This window comes from Triplophysa dalaica, chromosome 8 (assembly GCF_015846415.1).
Source record: "Triplophysa dalaica isolate WHDGS20190420 chromosome 8, ASM1584641v1, whole genome shotgun sequence".
Classification (NCBI taxonomy): Eukaryota; Metazoa; Chordata; class Actinopteri; order Cypriniformes; family Nemacheilidae; genus Triplophysa; species Triplophysa dalaica.
The window spans coordinates 17,163,971-17,184,721 of NC_079549.1; positions in this window are offsets into that span (position 1 = coordinate 17,163,971).

Consider the following 20,751-nt stretch of genomic DNA (forward strand, 5'->3'; position numbering starts at 1 on the left):
AATTGGTAAGAAGTTTACCTCATATGGTCTGTTTAGTCGCAGCTCCATGCATAACTAGTAATTTCCTGGAACTATTGAGAGCCTCCATGAACCGCCATTGCTGTGAAAAAACTGTTCCATTGGAGTCAACGGAGTCGCGACTCTCTCTCGCTCCGGCCCTGCCATGTTTTTGGCCAATAAAAGGAATAGGATCCCTTTAACGACACAGGGATCCAGAATTAGAAAAAAGTTTCTGAAACAAGTTGGAGTGCTGGGGGCAGGGTTCGAATTCAGGGGGGGCCCTGTTGTTCGTTATTTGTCCACATTTCATAAAACGCAAAATTAAATTTTCGTCTGAAAAATCGATGCATGCTCAAGCGCGCCAAACAGTGTTCTATGAAGACATGTACAGAGACAATGGTGTGTGCGGATCCTCTTATATTGAAACTGAAAGCGTTTTTCTTAACCTCAACAGTTACTATAAATTTGATATGCAAGTCTTTCTTTATGTACGATGATATCTCACATTGTCAAAACAGATGCAACGCATTACTCAGCAACTAAGGGGACATACGGGTGGTGGACAAATACGAAAGAGAGCGAAAATATTTCCAATCTTTTGCTCTCCCCAAAAACATTGCGTTACTTTGCAAAACTTTTACGTTTCCCCGAGAATATTTTTCTTCCTTCAGGAAAAAAATTGCATTCCCCAGAGATTATCTTGGGCTCTGTTCTGCAAACATAAACTCAGAATTTGACGCTATTCTGCTTTTGCCCAAAGAAATGACTTTTTTTTTTATTCTGCATTGGTTCATATGGATTATTTACATGTACTTGATCTACATTATCAAGAGAGGAATCACGTTCAAAACGCTCATATGCTTCTGACTGGCTGGTTTGGCAGCACTGTACAGACAGCCACTATTGACTTCGACCTATCCTCTCCCTCACTCGTTCCAATGAATTGTTGTATTAATATTCGAAAAAAAGGAACAGCATTCCATTACAGTTATATAAAGAACAAGAATCAAAGGACAAGAAAATAAATAAAGGATAGGAAAATCTGAATTGGTAAGAAAAATGTAATTATACATTTTGAAAAAATTGTTAATCTTACTGTTATCAATAAATTTAAGAGATTTTACAAAAGGCTAAATTTGGTTTTGGATGAAAAACGTACAATGCAAAATAGAAAAATAAAAGTAAGATCCATAGCAATTTTTTAAGGGCTAGTTAGGGGACCCCCCAAGAGCTTTTACACAATTCGAACACTGGCTGGGGAGTGTATCAAGTATACTATACGTCCAACTCGTTTTTTAACAAGTTGACCATGTTACGCATCAGAAGCCAGCCCGTTTCACAGTTTAAAGAAGTTCGAATGCATGACATGATAGCTCCGCTTTTAACTAATTCATGATTAGGATTCAATTAAAAATAAAGACTCAGGTAGCATCCGAACTCAAATAAATTTGCCACATTTGCCGTTGATCAGATTTTTTACTGTATTCAAATTAATACAGGTATTGTCATGCCACGTACAGCAAGATTGTGAGTAACAGCCACCCTCGCTTTAGAAGCACTGCGAGATTAATTTGATTGATCTTTCAGCAGAGCACTTTAGTCTATAGCACCCAGACATATGTCTCCTCCCTCCGACCGCCAGCGTTCTGCGCACATTTCCTTTCATTTCCCGACCGAGGCCTTCCGCCTGCACTCAGTCGCACTACTTGTCACACATTCAATTATCAGCAGCCTCCTCGAACATTAGATCTGCTCTTTGGCTTAAATACAAACTCATTTATGTCACATTTTCTTTCAACCGAGTGTTGGCTGGTGACGGCGTGCAGGGAGCAAATGGAAGCTTTAGAGGCAGCCTCAAATACATAATAATTTGTCAAACGTATCCCAGAAATTTGGTCACTTTTTTTATCCAACGTGAAATTTCACTTTCAAAAGTATGTGAAACATAACCAGCTTGTGGCCATTTCGCTCCTGATTTTTTGAAAGTGTGCGATGCACTCACACACATACGCGCGCGCGCAGCGGGGGTGTTGGAATCGCTGAGTGCCGAATTGAAATGCACTCACACACAGTGGATTAGCTCTATTTGAGAGAGGAGTGCCTCTCTGAGGGGCTGGATGTGCCGCGGGAAAACTGACCTGCGCCCATCACGATTAAAGCCGCCCAGTTTGTTATGCAACAGCGCTACAAGTGCAGTCTGACAACTCCTACAGCTGTTTCATGCAGGAGTCACGACTCAAATGTGTAGGCTCTCTATTACCTTTTGTCCGCTACCGGCGCTGATTTTTCACAGACTGCTGCTGCGACCCATTGTAGCCCTCCACCACCCCCACGTACTGGGTTGTGAGCCCCCGTTTTGGAGTGTTTCAAATGGAGATGGAGGTGGTGGGGTGACCTCACGGCAGAGTGTGGGAAGCCTGTTTGGGCAATGAAGGGCTGATTAAGCCTTCCATATCCCCTGTTGTGCTCCGCTGTGATGTAACACATTCTCTTAAACGAACGCGGCGCACAAAAGCTTCAATAACCCCGATGGATATAATAGGACAAGGCTTGGGCAAAAAAAAAAATTCAACATGTGAATGTTTGAGGCGAGAAATGAAGGTTGATGAATATATATGAAGCCAGGCTTCATCGCTCAGTTCAACCCCATCTGCTCCAGAAAAGCAACGCATGAAGCCTTCTGCGTTCAGAGGCTCTTTGTGTTTGCGTTCGGTGCTAATGGTGGAGTATATACACTTGTGTGCATGTATGCGTGGGTGTTTGATAATGTTATTCTGCAGTGCCGCTATTCCATCACTCCCTCTTACAGAGCCGAGCGAATCTATAGGTGTCACTTGTGCGATGATCTGTGAGATTTTGCAGCATAAATTATGTTCTTGGTGGTAAACACAGATTCTTTATTAAAACGATAATTGACGTTGATGCTGATCATACGCTCTTAAAAAACAAAATGTTCTTCATGTCATTTTTGGTTGCCCAAAGAACCATTTACACAACAGCTCTTATAAGAAGCATTTCTGTCCTTTTTTATAATCTAAAGCAGTTGTTCTCAAACTTTTACGTTGAATGGCCCCCTTTAAGTGGGGTGCATCACTTTGTGCTCTCAAAATAAAGACTTAAAATCTTACGCTTAGTATTTTACTGAAACCAAAAACATTTTCAGTTACACTGGGGGACATAAATTCCATTGGTTCTATTTTCTGATGTTTGATGTATAATAAATTTCTATATTTCATAAAATGCCACAACGTCTTTCCCCCCACATGGAACCATCTCTGGACCAGTATGAGAACCACTGATCTAAAGAACCTTTCTCCAGTACAAAAAAAACGTTTGTGAACCAGAAATGTTCTATGAACGTTAAAGGTTCTTTATTGAACCATTCAACAAAAAACGGTTCTTCTATGGCAGAATTTTTTGCAGCCCTTTTTCCAAATTAAATGATTAGACTTTTTGATAATATATGGCCCGGATATCTTAATTGTTTATTAGCAATGCAGAGAATGACATAGAAACTACATCTGTAAAAAAAAGAGGCCCTCTTTAAATTTTAACTGGACTTGAGTTCTTCCTAATTATTGTTAATGTTCTCTTTGACACCCTTTCAAAAATGCCTTTTTTGTGCAATCCACAAACGGCACACTTGAATGCCCAAGTCATGTCTTATCAGATAACAATAGCCTCTGAACAATACAATAATGTGCCATCATTACCACGAGAAATTATTGGACTCATTCCTCGGTTTGTAAAGATTAACTGGAAATTAATGGGAAAACAAGTTAACAGTTATTCACCAACACATCACAAAACCCATGAAAGATGAGTAAGCCAAATGGTTGCATTGCCAAATATTTTTTTCAAGTTCTCCGACAAACACAAACTAGTTTTTCCACAGGTTCTAAATTTTAACAGTCTACCAACAAAACCAAACAAGGTTCTTTGCTAAGGTTCAACTACATGGTGTTGCTCTAACTTAACTGTTAGAAAATGGGCTAGAAACCCCAGGTTCAGATCCCCAGGAAAGCAAATACACACTGATAAAATGTATACATCAAGTCGTTATAGTTAAAGTCATATGCCAAATGCATTAATGTAGACTTCAAATTCATGTTTATTAATGTCATTAAAAGCTGCTTTCCCATTGTGCCAACAGTGGCACTAGAGAATGCAATGGAATAACGTGGGAGTAACAATTTTGCTCTCTCTGTCGATTTTCAGTACTGCACACATTTCAAGCATTCTGCCCAGCAACGTGACAACTCTATTCTCTATTCAGCTCAGATCTATTGAATTTGGAAAGAAGCTTCTGCAAGAAAAAATAAACCATTAACATTCATTCTGGTATCAGTCTGGCATTGGCTTTAGGTTTACAAAAGTAATGTTTCTTTTAACAAGGTGAGAGCTGGAATGTGTGACGTGTATATGTATGCTTGTGTATGTGTATGTGTGTTGCATTTTACCTGACACATGAGATAGAAATCAAATCACTGCTGTACATCACTTGTATATCATTGCTATTTAGTCAGTAGCGTATACTGAAACAGGAACATGAACCAACAGGATTGTTATCATTTTTGTACCGTTTGCCCTGAATAAACTTGGGGGTTGGTATGTCTTAGTCACACATGCTTCAGGGACTTGAAGATTCATTGATTGAGGGTGAAAGGAAAAAGACAATAAGAAAATGAAAAAGTGAAATCCATGCCAAATAACAGAGTCTGCGAGGAAACAAGGTTTTGTGACGCAGTGCAAATATGGTACAGTCGCAATTGTTTGCCAATATCGTTTTATAAGCATTACAGGAACAATCTTATACATGTTGCCTATTTAATTGTGATTTGCATGACTACAAGAAAATAAAACACCAAGTTGACTTTCTACATTACATGTTCTGGTGTTCTGTAACACAACTCATGCTCCCAGACAGATCAGCAGGTTCAAACAAGATCAACCTGGGGGGCCCAGTAAAAGAGATCCCCTCCCGAGAGAGAGAGTAACTTCATATCAGGTGCCTCCGAGCAGATTCACAGAGGGTCAAGTAGAACCTCAAATAAAAGCATTCTGGAGAGTAACATATACACCTCGGCCCGCGCGGTGTTGTACACACATCGCTTCCCACATAAATTACACAGAGGCACGATCACCCTCTCACTTCCTCTGTTTATCCAGCCCTTAGTGATGAATGACCATTAGTCTGCTTCCTTTCAATGGCCCTGCGGGAGATTTGCTGATCAGGGTCAGAGGCATTTGACACGTTATCGGATCAGAGCCTGTAGTCCTGAAAGCAGTGATCTACCTTCATTTGTAGAGCACAACAGACATGGGTTAATTGAATACCACGATTGAATAGAAAATATTGAATATATAGAAATATTATGGCAGCACTATAATGGGTAAAATGATTATTAATTATTGTGCTTACTCAAGAATAATAATCGCTATTATTCTGTCAACAGAAATCATATATATATTTTTTTAAACGTTTATATATGAAATACGATTATTTGTGCAGCCAAAAATACAGCTGCAGTAAAAATTAAGCGACAATTCCAGATTTTTTATTTAATCCGCATTTCTAGATGTATCGTCGCCATTCCAGTCCAGTGTCTGTTGAATTTCAACAAAATCAAACCTCAGGAGTGATAAGGAGCAATGTGTATGTCTGACATCATGACAAGACACATGAAAACGGAGATATAAATCCAGGTTATCACATAAAAAAATTACTTTTCCTCATTACATGTACAAATATTACTGTTTGCTTTGAAGTAAATATGACCTTGTTTTTTAAGTCTGACAAAATACTTTTCTGCTATTTTGCCCTGTTTCTCAAGTTTTCATTTTCTGCAAATAAATTAAAATAAAATAAAAGTTCACAAAAAGATAATTTCACCCCAAGACATATAATCAATACTAGCAAATTCAGAGAAGCTGAAAAAATGGTCTATTAATTTTGTCCACAGCTCTATATGTAAGGACATCTGAACTTTTGTAGGGTTAACAAATATATTCTGTCATGTAATATCTCATCTTTATTTTACATCATTCAAAAGTTTCATTGTACATTTTTAGATACCACACATTAGTTGATTTTGTTTTAAATACCACATTTTCATATAAAGATGCCTGGGTTTGGTTGTTTTATATCCGTTTAGGCATATACTGTACATACCTTGAAGCCTATTCAAAAAAACGAAATGTAACATTTGATTTGATATCACCCAGAAATAGAAATATAGTTTATTGATGTTGATCTTTTTTACAAACACACACTGTATCACATGAGGCAAGTTGTCAGAACCTTTACACAAATATCACCAATGACCAATATTTTGACCAACATTGTAAATAAATTCTGTACATTAAGATTTGAAAACATTTCCGAATCTATACAATCAATGCATTACTCTATCCAGTTAATTCAGTTGCCTGGACTACGGACATTTGAAAGGAACTTGGCATAAATAAGAGAGAAGAAGAGAGCGAGCAAGAGGGAGGCGTCATATCTCTGCCTCTTCACCAGCTGCTCGGTAGAGCCCAGCTCTCCTCTTCAGGACTCAGAGAAGTGGGCTGCATTGGCACAGATAGGCTGAGGAGGGTCAGGGGGATCCTCTCCAGGGACAGCTGTGGGGGGGAGGGGGCTGTGGAGTGGGCTAAAGTGCTTGAAGCAAGGTGGGAAGTTCAACCGTAGAGAAGTAATTCCACAGAGACAAACAAAACAGACAATAGATTTCTATCTTTTTTAACACATTCGCGCTCTCTCTCTCTCGCTATCGCCTTCTCTGATTTTTTGTTTACATTTTAGTTCACAAGTTAATATAGTCTATAAATGTAATGAAGGTAAACAGATTTGGCTTGCTGTTCACAATGGAGGAGGTTGAGGACGAGATTTGACTCAGGCTCTTAATTCCCCCCGGACGTTTTAATTAATAAGCTGAAGTTAATGCATGTGCGATGGAAATGAAAATTAAAGGTGAAGTTAGGCAAGAACAGACCTGACTGTTGCATTCTGTCATCACAGAAATAACCCAAAAAGTCACATCCTTACAAAAAGATTGACATGATTAAATAAACATGCTTATTCTTAACATTAATTTAAAACCCTTTTTTGGTTTTGTAAAAACAAGATTATGAAACAAGAAAAATCATAATCAAGCTTATTTCAGCCAATAGTGAGATATATGATTATTTAACAAATACTCACTTACTTGAAAAAAAAAAAATACAAAAAAAAATTTCAATCAAAATTCAACCAAAAAACAAATGACACTGTACAAAATGTAATATGTAAAAAATAGCAGAGCTCATACGCAGTTACAAATAACACATGAAGAAGTGAAAAGATCCAAAGAAAAAAGAGGCACAATTGTTTTACCTCGATTGTTTTGTTTTTGTTATCGTTGGAAATCAAAATTAATATGTTAAATAACAGTCTTAATACAGTATCTTATAGCTCAGATGTCACAAATATAGTAAATTACAAGGTAAACTGACTGCAACCCTTAACTGGTACAAACTATATCCTCCATCATTGGTAAGTTCTGACATGATCGCATTAAACAACATATTTGAATCTTATATGCCCAAGAAAGCATGAATAAGATCATATGTTCTGCTGTGAGAGTTACTTGATATATGTGTGAACTGTCTGAAGAACACAGGGCTACAGGCCATGTATGAGAGAGAGAGAGCGAACCCCTGTGGTCTTGTGCGACCCATGTCGTACGGTCACCAGACAACGCAAGTGTGTGCGAGTCACACAAAGTTTAGGACATTCAAGTGTGTTAAACCTTACTGAAGACAGACTAATATCATACGTTCGCTACGATACCGGACAAACACGCTGAAAAAATGATCTCCAAAGCAACAGCTGAGTCTCAGCATGCAAAACCCTCAGAAAGAACAGAAACGATTCACTCATGAGGAGATGGTTTGCACTTCTAACGGTGGGTAAAGAGGGCTTTCCCTTTTCTAAGATCCTGCTCATTTGTTTTGGAGGATTACACAGACATGGCAGAGTGTGTTGACAGACGTGTTTCGCCTGCACTTCGAGCCTGGGGTTCCTACTCTCGGCCCTTATGGGGGGTATCGGTCTGTGTGAGACTGAGAAAAATGTCTACATTCAGTCACGCAATAAAAGAACATCTATACAGGTCATTTACCTGCTCAACCGGACCCTTTGAGACCGGGCACGAAACAGTCACCTCGACCGCACATTCGTTCTCACTGCTTTCCATTGGGGAGCTTTTTTGTGGCAAAAGGGGGGCCAACATTTACACTTACAACATAGCTGCACGTTGCTTAAAATCCAAAACAATAAGGGAGGTTCAGTCGAGGCATGAGGGGAAAGGCCCAAGTCTCCCCCGGCATGTAAAAAATGCCATTCACATAATGCAAATTCTGGGGACAACATGTAGAAACAAAGAACACCTGGATGAATCATACAGAGTGAAATTGGTCTGACATTTAGCAATGATGAGCTAACAGCTCTTGATAATTGAAAAGACTTTGCATACATAAGCACCCATGTCAAGCCTTCCTACTTCTGACGTTGTTGAAGGTGATGAGTCACACCTTTAAGTGAGGTTTCTTTGAGAAGGCTGAGAGGTCAGACCACCATGACCATTTTACTCCGTTTACTAAAGGCCACCATTGTGGTTTTGTAAGTTGTTTAAATGGTATAATTTTTCCTATCTTATTTTTCCTTATCTCTGTTAGTAAACAAAACATTTTACAGATTGAAAAGTATGAAATGAAGCTCCTACTTGTCTTTACTTTTGCATATATTTGATGGCCGTTTGGTCCCTATCTGCACAAAACAGTGATATATGTTTATGCACCAGATGTTTTTATCCAAAGTATTTATGCAAAACTAGTGAACCAAGGTCATATAAATTAAAATCCAAGAAAACAGAAAAAACTGATACAATTTAAACTGTACCTTAAATGAGTTGCTGTTAGCACATAAAATCTGCCATATGCACAAATGTTACCCATTTAAGCCAACCTTTTTTCAATTTCATGTCTTTGAAATTTAACTTACAACACCGATGTTGCTAGAAACCAGCAAACACGAGATTAAACTAGTACAGGTTTCCTGACATTATTACAGTATATCCCCGAAATAATCTCTTCAAAATTGCAGAAGTTGCTGACAGAGCAACAAAGCATCAATGCTTCTATGACTACTTGAAAAGCCATTTTTAAGCTGCAACACTGAGATAAAAACATTTAACCAAAAATCCCCATTTTATGGAAAATATGATTAATCAAACTGAGTGACAGACGAAGGAGGCATGTTTCCTTTGAACACTGTCCTCAGAGGTCAGGCACAGTGTTATTCAGCCTCAGACATATTTCCAATCACTCGCTCACATTTCCAAAAACTGCGTTCATCTCTGGACATCCCGGAGTGGCCCCAGAGAAGTAGTTCATCATGTTTCATCTAAAGCATGTGGGTGAAGGGACAGCACAGAACCATCTCGCTTTCCTGGAAACTTAGACACAATTGATGTCACACTTTTGTAGCAAGAGATCCTAGACCTGCTATAAAACCAGACAGTTTTATTTCTCAGAGATCTCAGAGGCTTCTCAATGGTTTCATTTCGAATGTAGATTGTAAAGGAGACAAATGACGGATTGCTACTTTTTCTCAGGAATAAAAATTACTTTGCAAAGACACGATTTCACATAAGTAGTTTTCTGAAAAAGTATTTCTGTACTTTTTCCAAAGATTTCATACTTGTTAGGGCCTACACATTGAGATTTAAAACAGGTCAAAGTGATCTGAGGTTTAACCTTTGCTGATGTGAATGCAGTTTAAGTTGCATGTGGAACTGGAAAATTCTGAAAGTGAATTTTTGACAAACTTCTCTTCTTTGTTTTTCTCGTGATTTAGATACAAAGAGTCAAGCGCAGTGAAAACCCATCGGGAGACGCAGCACCCTTACGTTGCTAGGGTAACAGCAGAATGCGGGAGGGTGGAAAGTAGGTTTCCAAACTGAGTTCTCAGAGACACGATGGGCTATATAAAAGACATATATAACATAATTTAACAGCTTTCATAACAATCTTACAAATACAATACTTAATTAATATTATAAAAAAATTTAGTCAAAACAAAAGTAAAAACTGTAATATGTAAAACATTCATATGGAGAGAGAGAGCGAGCGAGTGATTGAGTGAGTTTTATACATTTGTATAAATGTATCGTTCCTCGTTTAATCTCACTGCAACACTAAATAAGATATTGATAAAGCATGTTTGAAAAAAGATGCAAATATTTAATGCAAAATAAGATAAATGCATCTATCTAAAAATGGGACTAAAGAGACAGTTCACCTAAAAATGAAAATTCTGTCATCATTAACAAACCCTCTTGTCATTTCAAACCTGTATGACCTTTCTTTCTTTTGCCGAACACAAAAGAAGATATTTTGAAGAAAGTTGGTAACCAAACAACAGCCGTACCAATTCACTATTATCGTATGGACACGAAACCAATGCAATTCAATGCGTACCGACGTTGTGCAGTTACAAACATGCTTCAAAATATCTTCTTTTGTGTTCTGCAGAAGCAAGAAAAGTCATACAGGTTTAAAAGGACAAGAGACGAAGTACATTTTCATTTTTGGATGAACTATTGCATTGCTATATTTCATCGTTAAACATGCGTTTTGAAACATATTTTTCTCTTTGAAAAACTGAATCCTCACAAAATTTGCTGCATAATTTTATATACCAAAGATGTCAACATACAGTATAGATTTGGTGAACATTTTTCTCACCTTACAGAGCAGGGCTTTGAAAGGACTCCATCGTGCGAGCGTGAAAGGGTCTAAGAAGCCGAGCGCAGTCTGTGCTTTTTTACAGCGCTACATGATGAATATTGAAAAGCTGAGTGCAGTGACAGGAAGGTGAGAGGCATATCTACATGTGTCGGTGTGTCTAAGTGTGTCACTCTTTAATGGCGGTTGTGTGGGCTGCCGTACATTCTTCTAGCCTTATTCACAGGCCTGGCGTGGGCGGTTAATTCGTGTTTGTATTCAGCAGGTTTACCTTAGGGGGGAAACGTTTTATTATATGCTCGCTTTGAAATCGATGACTAATTGCTTTCCTTTTTTCCCTCTTCCTCTCTTAGCCGCTGTCCACATCTAGATGGCACATTTTCTTGTGTGCGGGGGTGAAGAGGGTCTGCGTGGCGGGGAGCGTGTACCGCTCAAGGTGAGCAGAGCAGACAGTGAATTCCGAGTTTAGCGGTGTGCGGGCAGACCTTAGTTTTCTTTTAGTTTGGAAAGAAAATAGAGGACAAGATGCAAACGCTCAATGTGAAGTCACTTTGGCCCCTTGGGTGTGCAAGATAAATTGACAGAAATATACGTATGGTTTATTTTGTTATTTGTCTAAATGACAGTGGTTATCAGAGTTGAATCTTTGCGTTGATATCCTATGAAAAGTAAAAATGGAGAGTTTAATTGAAATCATCTGCTTCTCAGTCAGATGTTTCCTTTACGAGACCCCAATGCTACCATGCATCTCTTTAAATGAGATCTAAACAATCTTTCAAATTTTCTCCCGATTTACCAATAGAAAGCAACTTTCGCTTTTAGTAAAAGCGTCTTCCACCATTAAAGGGTTCTCAACCCTATCGTACTGCTAATCCTAGAACGGTTAAATTGGCAGAAAAAATATAAAATTACTGAGTGTGGTCACGCTAACTTATCATATATTCTTATCGAACAATTACTGTCAGCATAACCGTACAATCTCCATAGTGCTCCCTGATAAGACTTGAAATGAAAGAATGATGCACCTGGTTTCCTGTGAGACACAAAGGATGTCAACCACCCAAACAGAAACAAATACATACAGTAGGAAGCCATACATAAGAATTTCTGTGAATAAACGCCAAACAAAATGAATCTCCGCATGCTCCAGTAAGTTACAAGGTGCCTCCACCCAAAACAAATAATCTGGCATTCAAAATGTATTCAATAGGTTCAAATGAATCATGCATATCAAAGTTGTCAAAATGTGTGAATGAATGGGCCTATAATTATGATCTTGCTGCATGAGTTTCCACTGTCCTTATTTCAAATGAGTGCTCTGGCAAAATACATCATGTTACATGTGACAGAGTAAAAACTGAATTTGGCACATTCCAAAAGAGACGCGTCTGTCATAACCTACCCCCGTTCCTCCACAGCATGCATGCACTTCTCCCTTGAGGAATAAAAATATATTCATTTAATCACGCTTTTTGTGTTAGGTAGCCGTGACTTTATATTAAAGCAGTAGGGGGGTGTCTGAAGCACAAATCTGAGAACTGGAAAATCAGGTAAAAGGCAGGTCCAGTGTGTGCCAATGGGCCACACTTTTGTGCATTTGCAAACAGTACAGCAAGATGCTATGTAGTATCGAAGCAAAATTTTATGAAATTGTGGTGATAGGTGATTATAAACAGTTTGGAAAAATAACCTTCACATAAACCATTAGCTCACAATTGGTATAATTAGCATTTTTTGACTGAAGCTGTATAAGGCAATGAGTATGTCTGGCCACACTTTTATGCATTTGCAAACAGTACAGCAAGATGCTATGTAGTAGACTAAGACCACCCAAGTAGGTAAAATTATCATTTGTGTTTCATTCTATGAACCACTTCCAACAGTTCTCCCAAATTTGAATGAAAACCTGCAAATATTAAACCTAAATATCAAACCTAAAAACATCCAAACTAAATGCTTAAGACACATCTGAACAGGATACATGACACATTCAAATACAACTCAAATTCTTTGCCAGGGGCTGGAAGCCAAAACTAAACCAATGGTTGTTTTGGTCCATGATGAAAGAATGTCCCGCGAATGACTCTGTAGTTTCAACGTTGACGGTGATGTATGACGTACATTTGTAACTAACCTAGAGGTCAGCGTATCAACCTGTGTGTTTGTTTTTTTAAAGGGGCCACACAGAGATTAGACTGTTGCCCTCACATGACTAAAGTCTCTCTTCCAGACAGGACAGCAGCGTCACAGCTTTCCGTTATCAACACCACAGTACAAACAGCATATCATACAGATCTTCTGAATAACAGGCTTAACACATTGCGCATTAGAAAACCAAGACGGAGTGTGAAAGTACGATGGAAACAGGGGGGGGCTGAGAAGCTAGGTGGGGGTGTGGTGGTTTCATCATGGCGGTTTAGCCACAGTCTGTCTTAGCAGAAGAAAATATGACCTTCAATGCACGCTGGACGTCAAAGGCCCTTGACATGTCCAGATCTGTTTGCTTTAGTGTGGGCTGAGTGACGTCCAGTGCTATAGAGTCATTTTCCAAGTCAATTAAAACCTTTCGTCTGGTTCAACTTCCCTTGCCTCCCGTAAAGGTCTCGTATTACTTCAGAAAGGCAGAGAGTTTTGTGTCACAACTATTTTCAAAAATGCCACAACATTCAGGTCGTTTTACAAGGCAAAAATAAATCTCTCCGTGACATAGTTGTGGTTTTATTTTCCTGAGACATGGCATGCTAAACACATGCTGAGGGGAGAACGCCGGGTACGTGGACGGCAGAACTGACAGCAGAAATCAGCTTGGCTGGCAAGTCATGAAAAACTCTGTTTTACATATTCTCTTATTCAATTCATATTGCAAAAACAGCGGAAAATGATACTTCAGGCACGGTCATATTTCTGTGCCAGATAAATGGCTTGCTGTTAAACAATGATGATTCAGGGGGAGGGGTTAGTTGAAAGGCTGCAGAACAGGGTTAAATGTGTTAAAAAGACAGATGATTATTTTTAATAACTTCTGCGGTCTCTGTAACCACATCTAGCAGTCATAAAAACTGCTGTAACAGAGTCAAGTGATTTCACATATTGCAGGATGCAGGACTATCAAAATTGGAGCATCTTTGAGAAGCAGCTAGCATCCAACTAATGAGCTGGTGCCTCAGTCACTTGTGTCAGTTTCTTACTTGTACATCTTTAACTGTCACCTTAGGGTATTTTCACATATTTCAGAATTTATGAGTGTGTAGAAATATGGTATATTGTATTTGTAAAATACTGACATATTGACCAATATTTTTAGTAACGGCCTTCATTCCTCTGACCTAACAAGAGAAGTTATTGAAGCTAAATTAAAATGTTGTTTGATTAGACGTAACTGAAAATACATTACTTAAACTGAATTCTATTGTCGTGAGAAGGCAGTTGAAATTGTGTTTGTTATATTACAGGAATAGGAACCTTAAACTGTCTTAAACAATCTCCATTAATAGGTGATTATAAACAATATGGAAAAATAAACTTTACATAAACCATTAGCTCACAATTGGTATGAATTGCATTTTTTTGACTGAAGCTGTATAAGGCAATGAGTAAGTCAGGCTTCCTGATTTAAAATGATAAGATAACAGTTAATGGAACACTGTAATCTGATGTACAGATATCTTCAATACATGGAATTGTTTTTTGGAAAAAAAACGGTGATCAAAAACATCATCTGATCACTTAATCAGAATTGAAATTTAAACTTTCCCATTAGAAACTATTTTCTTATCATCGTGTGTTTGTTGATGGATAAAAACACTATTTAAACACCAAAATAATATTTTTAATAATTGCAAATCGATTAACTGTGATTAATTGATTGCAAAATAAATGTGTATAATGTATATATAAATATTTACATAAATATATGAATTTTTAATTAAATATAATTAACTTTTAATATATTCATGTATGTATATATAAACATACAAGCAACACACAATGAATATGTTATATAAACACAAAGATTAATTATAGAATCGATAATTCATGATTTGACAGCAGCAAAAATATTCTTTTATATAAACAATATAATGAAATATATAACAACGTCTATCATAAAACTAAATCCTGTTATATCATCTCAGATGCTATCGCAAAAAGGTTTAGTATCACACATTGAGCAGAATGTGTGAAGATGCAAAATTCAAGAAATAATTAATAAATAAATCCTGGCCAAAATGGCAGCTTCTATTCCCCATTTACAGTCGAGATAGAAACCTTTCTAAACACCAGCTGTGACTATTGATGGCAAAGGCGATATTGTATAATTTATGACGTTAAAGTTTGTCCTCTGCACAGTACAGTGGACGTCACACCTGTTGCTCAATGGCGTGCGAGGGCTTGTGGGATCTCAGCTGATCAATGGTAAACTGATAAAACCAGAGACCACGTTTTGTCAGAGAAAGAGAAATGATTTTGCCGCAAGCTTTTCATGTGCCCCTAATCAAACGGTATCCAAGGGCACAAAGGAAATCATAACTCAGATAAGGCTGTCCCCTGCCCTTGTATTTTGCTTGTCAGAAGGCCTTTATCAGGTCGGCCCACTTTGAAACCGTTTATAAGCCCATAAATGTGGAATAAAGGGTATTTGAATATTAAACAGGCCAGCCTATGCACACCATACATGTACAGACCATACAGGGTTTGGGTTCACTGACCAAAGTCTTTAAAGTCCAGTTTGTAAAAGATCAACTTTTCAACAGAAGTTCTGACATACCTATGAAAGCTTCCAACTTTACATATGCAGGCACTATACCGTGTCCTCACCAGGCAGAAGAAGAGTTTCCAGGGACAAACAATTTGCCTGTCTATGCTGACAGCAAAAATGCATTACGATGTAGCAAAATAACAGAACAACATGTACATTTAATGTTCAGTAATGGGTACAGCATTATATAAAGCATCATATAAACAATAGTTTATAACAATATAAACTATTGGTACAGCATTATACCAACAGTTTGTTGGTCGTCCAAACAACATAACATTTAATCGTTTGTCAGAGTTTGTTAATATAAAGATACATTTATACGGTTTGTAATACATTTGGACCACATGTCCAAAGATTTCTAAATATGTATTGCAAATTATTTTGGAAAATAAATAAACGCTATGAATCAAATATATCTTTAATGTGTTTTTTTAGAAGGGATAAAGGGATATTTCAGCGAAAAAATGATTTTATCATCACAAAACATGTATGACCTTCTTTCCCATGCAGAACACAAAAGAAAACATTTTGAAGAATGTTGGTTCCCCAACAGCATTGGGGGCCCACTGACCATTGCATGGACACAAAACCACCAAGACATTTCTCAAAATATCTTATCTTCTTTTATGCGTTCCACAGAATGTTTTGTATGACCAGAGGGTGACTAAATGTTTTTTAGAATATACAATTTGGGGAGAACTCCATTTAAGGGGGAAATGGGGCGAACACTTGTTTTTCTGTGTCTTTAAAATTGCAAAAATGTAAGTGTCGGAACAAAAGATGCATTTCTATCTGTAAGCGAATGCTCACCCTGACCAGCCTGAAAGGCCTCGTGTAACCACACCCCCACAAATCTACGTCTGTTCGTGGTATGATTTGACTAAGACCACCCAAATGTATACGCAAGTAAGGCAATTTTATTGTGCAAAATAAATTAAGCAGCTAACCGTGAACCCTTACGATACAAGGCATTTTTGGTGGGTAATCTATCAAGTGGTTTAGTTAAATAAATGGTTGATAAATACAACCATGATTTTGCAAATAACAAAAAAGAATAAAGCGGACAAGATAATGAGCGCCTACCAACATATTCCGTTAGAGTTCACAGTGAAAGGATTCAGAGAAGCGAGCTGTTTTTTTACTGCGCAGCTGACATCAGTAGGCTTTCACAAGCTGATGTGACATAATCAGACTGTAAACTGGAAAGGGCAAAGAATGTCATTGACCCCCCCCCCAAAAAAAAAAACACTGTGTGGAGCCAAAACAAAGAAAATGCCAACAGTGCAAGAAAATCCATAGTTCAAACCAACAAGATTTAAAATTCCACATCGTGCCCAAAGCTTCCAAACAGCGAGGTGGTAAAACCACTTACGCTTTACAGACATGTAAATTAGCATACTTCAAAAATGTTTCTTGAAACTGCGGTGCTCATCTACTCTCACCTGGGCTACTCATCAGGCCTAAAGTGGAGTTCTTTTACGTGACACCTTAACAGGCATCAATCAGCCGCGAAAACCGAGAGGGTGGCTACAGTAAAAGCTCTTGACCCGAGGTAGGCAGTGTGTGTGGGTTTGACTAATGAGCACACACTACCGGCCCCTCAAAGCATGTCACCGGCACAGGTCTGAGTTGAGAATACGGCAGGTTAATGAGGACTGGCTGAGATTTACATGCGGCACTTCAGTGGATTATGCAGCTGTAGTGGCTGATGCCTGTTCGCAGATGCAGTTGCGGGGTCTGAGTTTAGCTCCCACATGTGGGTTAGACAAGCTGATGGAAATCATCACCGGGATACGCCGACTCAAGATGGCACATCTTCAGACTGCCAACAGTTCACGGGCCATCTGACGCACACTGCACACAAAAATGAAAAGCGCTGCATTGAAAACAAGAGCAGCTTTAGTCTGAATGGGTGAAGTCTATACAACTTCCAGGTGTAAGTGTGGACCAAGGGGGTCAATAATAAAGATGTGACAAAAACATCATAGGGAGAAATATCTAAGTGCATTTAACATAAAGACCACACTAAAAAAAGGAGGATATGGAATAAGAGCAAGAGGCACTTAGTACACCCAAAAATGAAAGTTCTTTCAGTGTTCACCATCACCTTCATGTCATTCCAAACCTGTTTGAATTTCTTCTGCAAAGCACAAGAGATATTTTAAGAGTTCTGGTAACCAAACAACATTGGACCCCATTGACTTCCACTGTATGGGCACAAAACCACTGAGACATTTCTCAAAATATTTACTTTTGTGTTCCACAGATGAAATATATTTTGAACACAATGAGTTTAAAAGTATGTCGAAAGAGTATTCCTGTTTGGTTGAACCATCCTTATAATCTTCAAAAATTACTGTATATTCTGCTTCGCCATGAGTACAGAATGAGTATTATTTCAGAAATGGTCTATTGGTCTATTATTGTGGTATCATCAGTTTTCAATTTACCTGCTTCTAAATGTTAAAAACAAAACTAAGTATAGTCCACTTCGCCAGGAAATCACTATATGTATTGTGATCTACCCAGTACATGTAGTCTCGTCCTGTCTAAATGGGTGCTCCTGTCAGAATAAGCTCCACAGTAGACCAGAGGTTTTCCAATTTGTCTTCATTTATGTTCATCGCACATTGCGACTACAAATACTACATGACAGACAATGTGCACAGACAGGTGCAATAGTCACTTTTTGTGGGACTGGCTTACAGGAGCTGTAAACAGCAGATGCTATATAGTCCATGGATATGTATGTACATGTGTTTGTTTAAGTATGTGAGAGGACTGGGCACGAAGTTACGCCCCACAGCCCTGTTCCCACAGCTGGGTTGGGCCAGGCAGGGAGGGAGGATAAAACAAGAACCACAAGACAAGAACCAAACCCTCAGGAATGTACTTCCACTAGGACTGGGAAACAAATCTGTTTTATGAAATGTATGTTTATTTAAATGGAGATTTATTTCTGCATGTATACTGTATATTAAATGCCAGGTGTATATTAATTGATGGTTGCATGTAGTCCTAGAAGTATTATAAATATGATACATTTTGTACTTTTTTGACTATTTGCATGACGCCTCAATAAGGGCAAGACGAAGAGTTGCAATGCCAGATTTTCTATAATTTTAGGAAAAGGTAAAAAACATGCATGTATTCCCTGTGGCGGTTTGAATGTCAAGAAAGAAGAGGGATATACTGACCACCTTTATGGTGAAGCGCCTTTGTGCCGAGAAGATACACAAAATGGCTTTATTAAATTTTGTCAGCTGTTCGCATTAACCAACCTTAAGGTGCCGAGCATCGTAAACACAGAGTGTTTTGAGGAGAGAACAAATACACATCGTCTGAGCCTGTTTGCCAGTGCTGTCTGAAAGAAAATATATAAAAGAAATCTAAGCATATCCTGGCAACCACCGAGGACAGAATGAAGAGAAGGACCTTGGCATTTCTATACACATACCTCGGTTCATTCAAACCTGCCCGTCTCTGTTCCGAATCTGGGAAGGAATTAGCTTCCAAGACCGTTTCATAGTTTCCCACAAGGGCATTGTGAGCTTAATAACGCGTGGGTGTAGTTTCGATCAGTCAGGTAGGTTGAGTTTCTGTTAATGTGACTACATACCTTTGAGCCATATCGGCACACACAGTGATCTGTGGAATTCTTGGCATGCCTGTCATAGTGGCGAAGACAGCGGTTCAGAGAGAGCAAACAGTGCTGACCACCTTGTTCTAATCTGGTTTCTGCATTTGAGCAATGGGTCAAAGCATTCAGGATACACACACTGCTGAAGCACTCAATATAATCCAGTGCTTTAGTTCATTATCTATTGAATTTGCATGAACATGCTTACAAACACATTTTGGATTGTGTGCTATTTCATGTTGGTATTTGTCAATTTTGGTTCATTTTGGAAAATAATACAACTATAAATATGTGACCCTGGCTGTGAAAACCCAGCTAAAGCCATTTTTGTGATTTATCTTTAAGCGCGTTAACATGCACAATCTTCCGCAGATTGTGCTAAATAACCTGATAAGAAGTAGGTCATGTAAACGCGTAAAGCGTTTTTCTTTTATCGGGGAAAGCTCATAACCGCCGTTAGCAAAACGTTAGAAGTCACTGCATGCGAGAAACCCGCACTATAAAAAAATCCGGTAAAATGTGGAAAAAGTACCTGCAGAAAATTATAAGTACATTTCTCTTTATTTTACAGACATTTTAGTCACCGCTAAAATGCAATTAAATGCAGTGAAAAATGTCAAATACATTTAAAATAACTGTAAAAAAAGAATACAAAAAAATTATACAATATTATTTCCAACTATTTTCCTCAAAACAAAGCTATGTATACAAGTTTGAAACAACTTGAGAGTAAATGATGACAGAATTTTAATATTTGAATGGATTATCCCTTTAATTGAATGTACAAAAGCCAATTCAACCGAGATTTCTTTTATTCAGTTTTACTAGTATCCATAATAGACTAAATCGAAACTAAATGTAATCTAATGCAGTGCTGTGAAACCAAAATCATTCTTAATGTGTGCTGAGCTTCTCCAAAGTAGCTGATGGACCTGACAGAGAGGGAAGATAGAATACCCTTCATGCTAACAATGCACATTGTCTGCCTCCATGTGAGTGTGGAGATGTCAGGCACTTCTCCTAAAAGCACAGGAGATGGTCAATATTCAGCATCTCTCATTTTGTGCCACGCGCTTGCAGCGAAGCTCACCCTCACAGTCATACTGTCAGCCACCTTGAGCCAAAAGATCTTCTACGGAGTGAAGCAATAAATAGAAGTTTGGAAAATAATATGCAGAGAATTATGTCAAAATGTCTTGCGTCTTGAGCTCTTATACTAGGTGGAATGCGATAGGATGGGAATGCATTAATTCAGGGCATGAGCGTCGGATTTGGTTTGATCCGTTCTTGTTAAGGAGTCCTTGCATCTGCAGTGCTCAAAATGGTCATGTTTCCATAAATTAGCCATTGATTGCACCGAGAGGGTTCATTTCCTATCGTGCCATTTCGCTTGACTCTGAAGACATTCATTATAAACTCTCTATACAGGTGGCTCACATCCCACATCCCTCACCCCTCGCTGTGAAATCATTTGAAGCTAGTATATTTATACGTTTCTTTGGTACTAATATGGTAGTCAATCGTGGCCAAAAACTGTTTGGTTACAAGCATTCTTCTAAATATC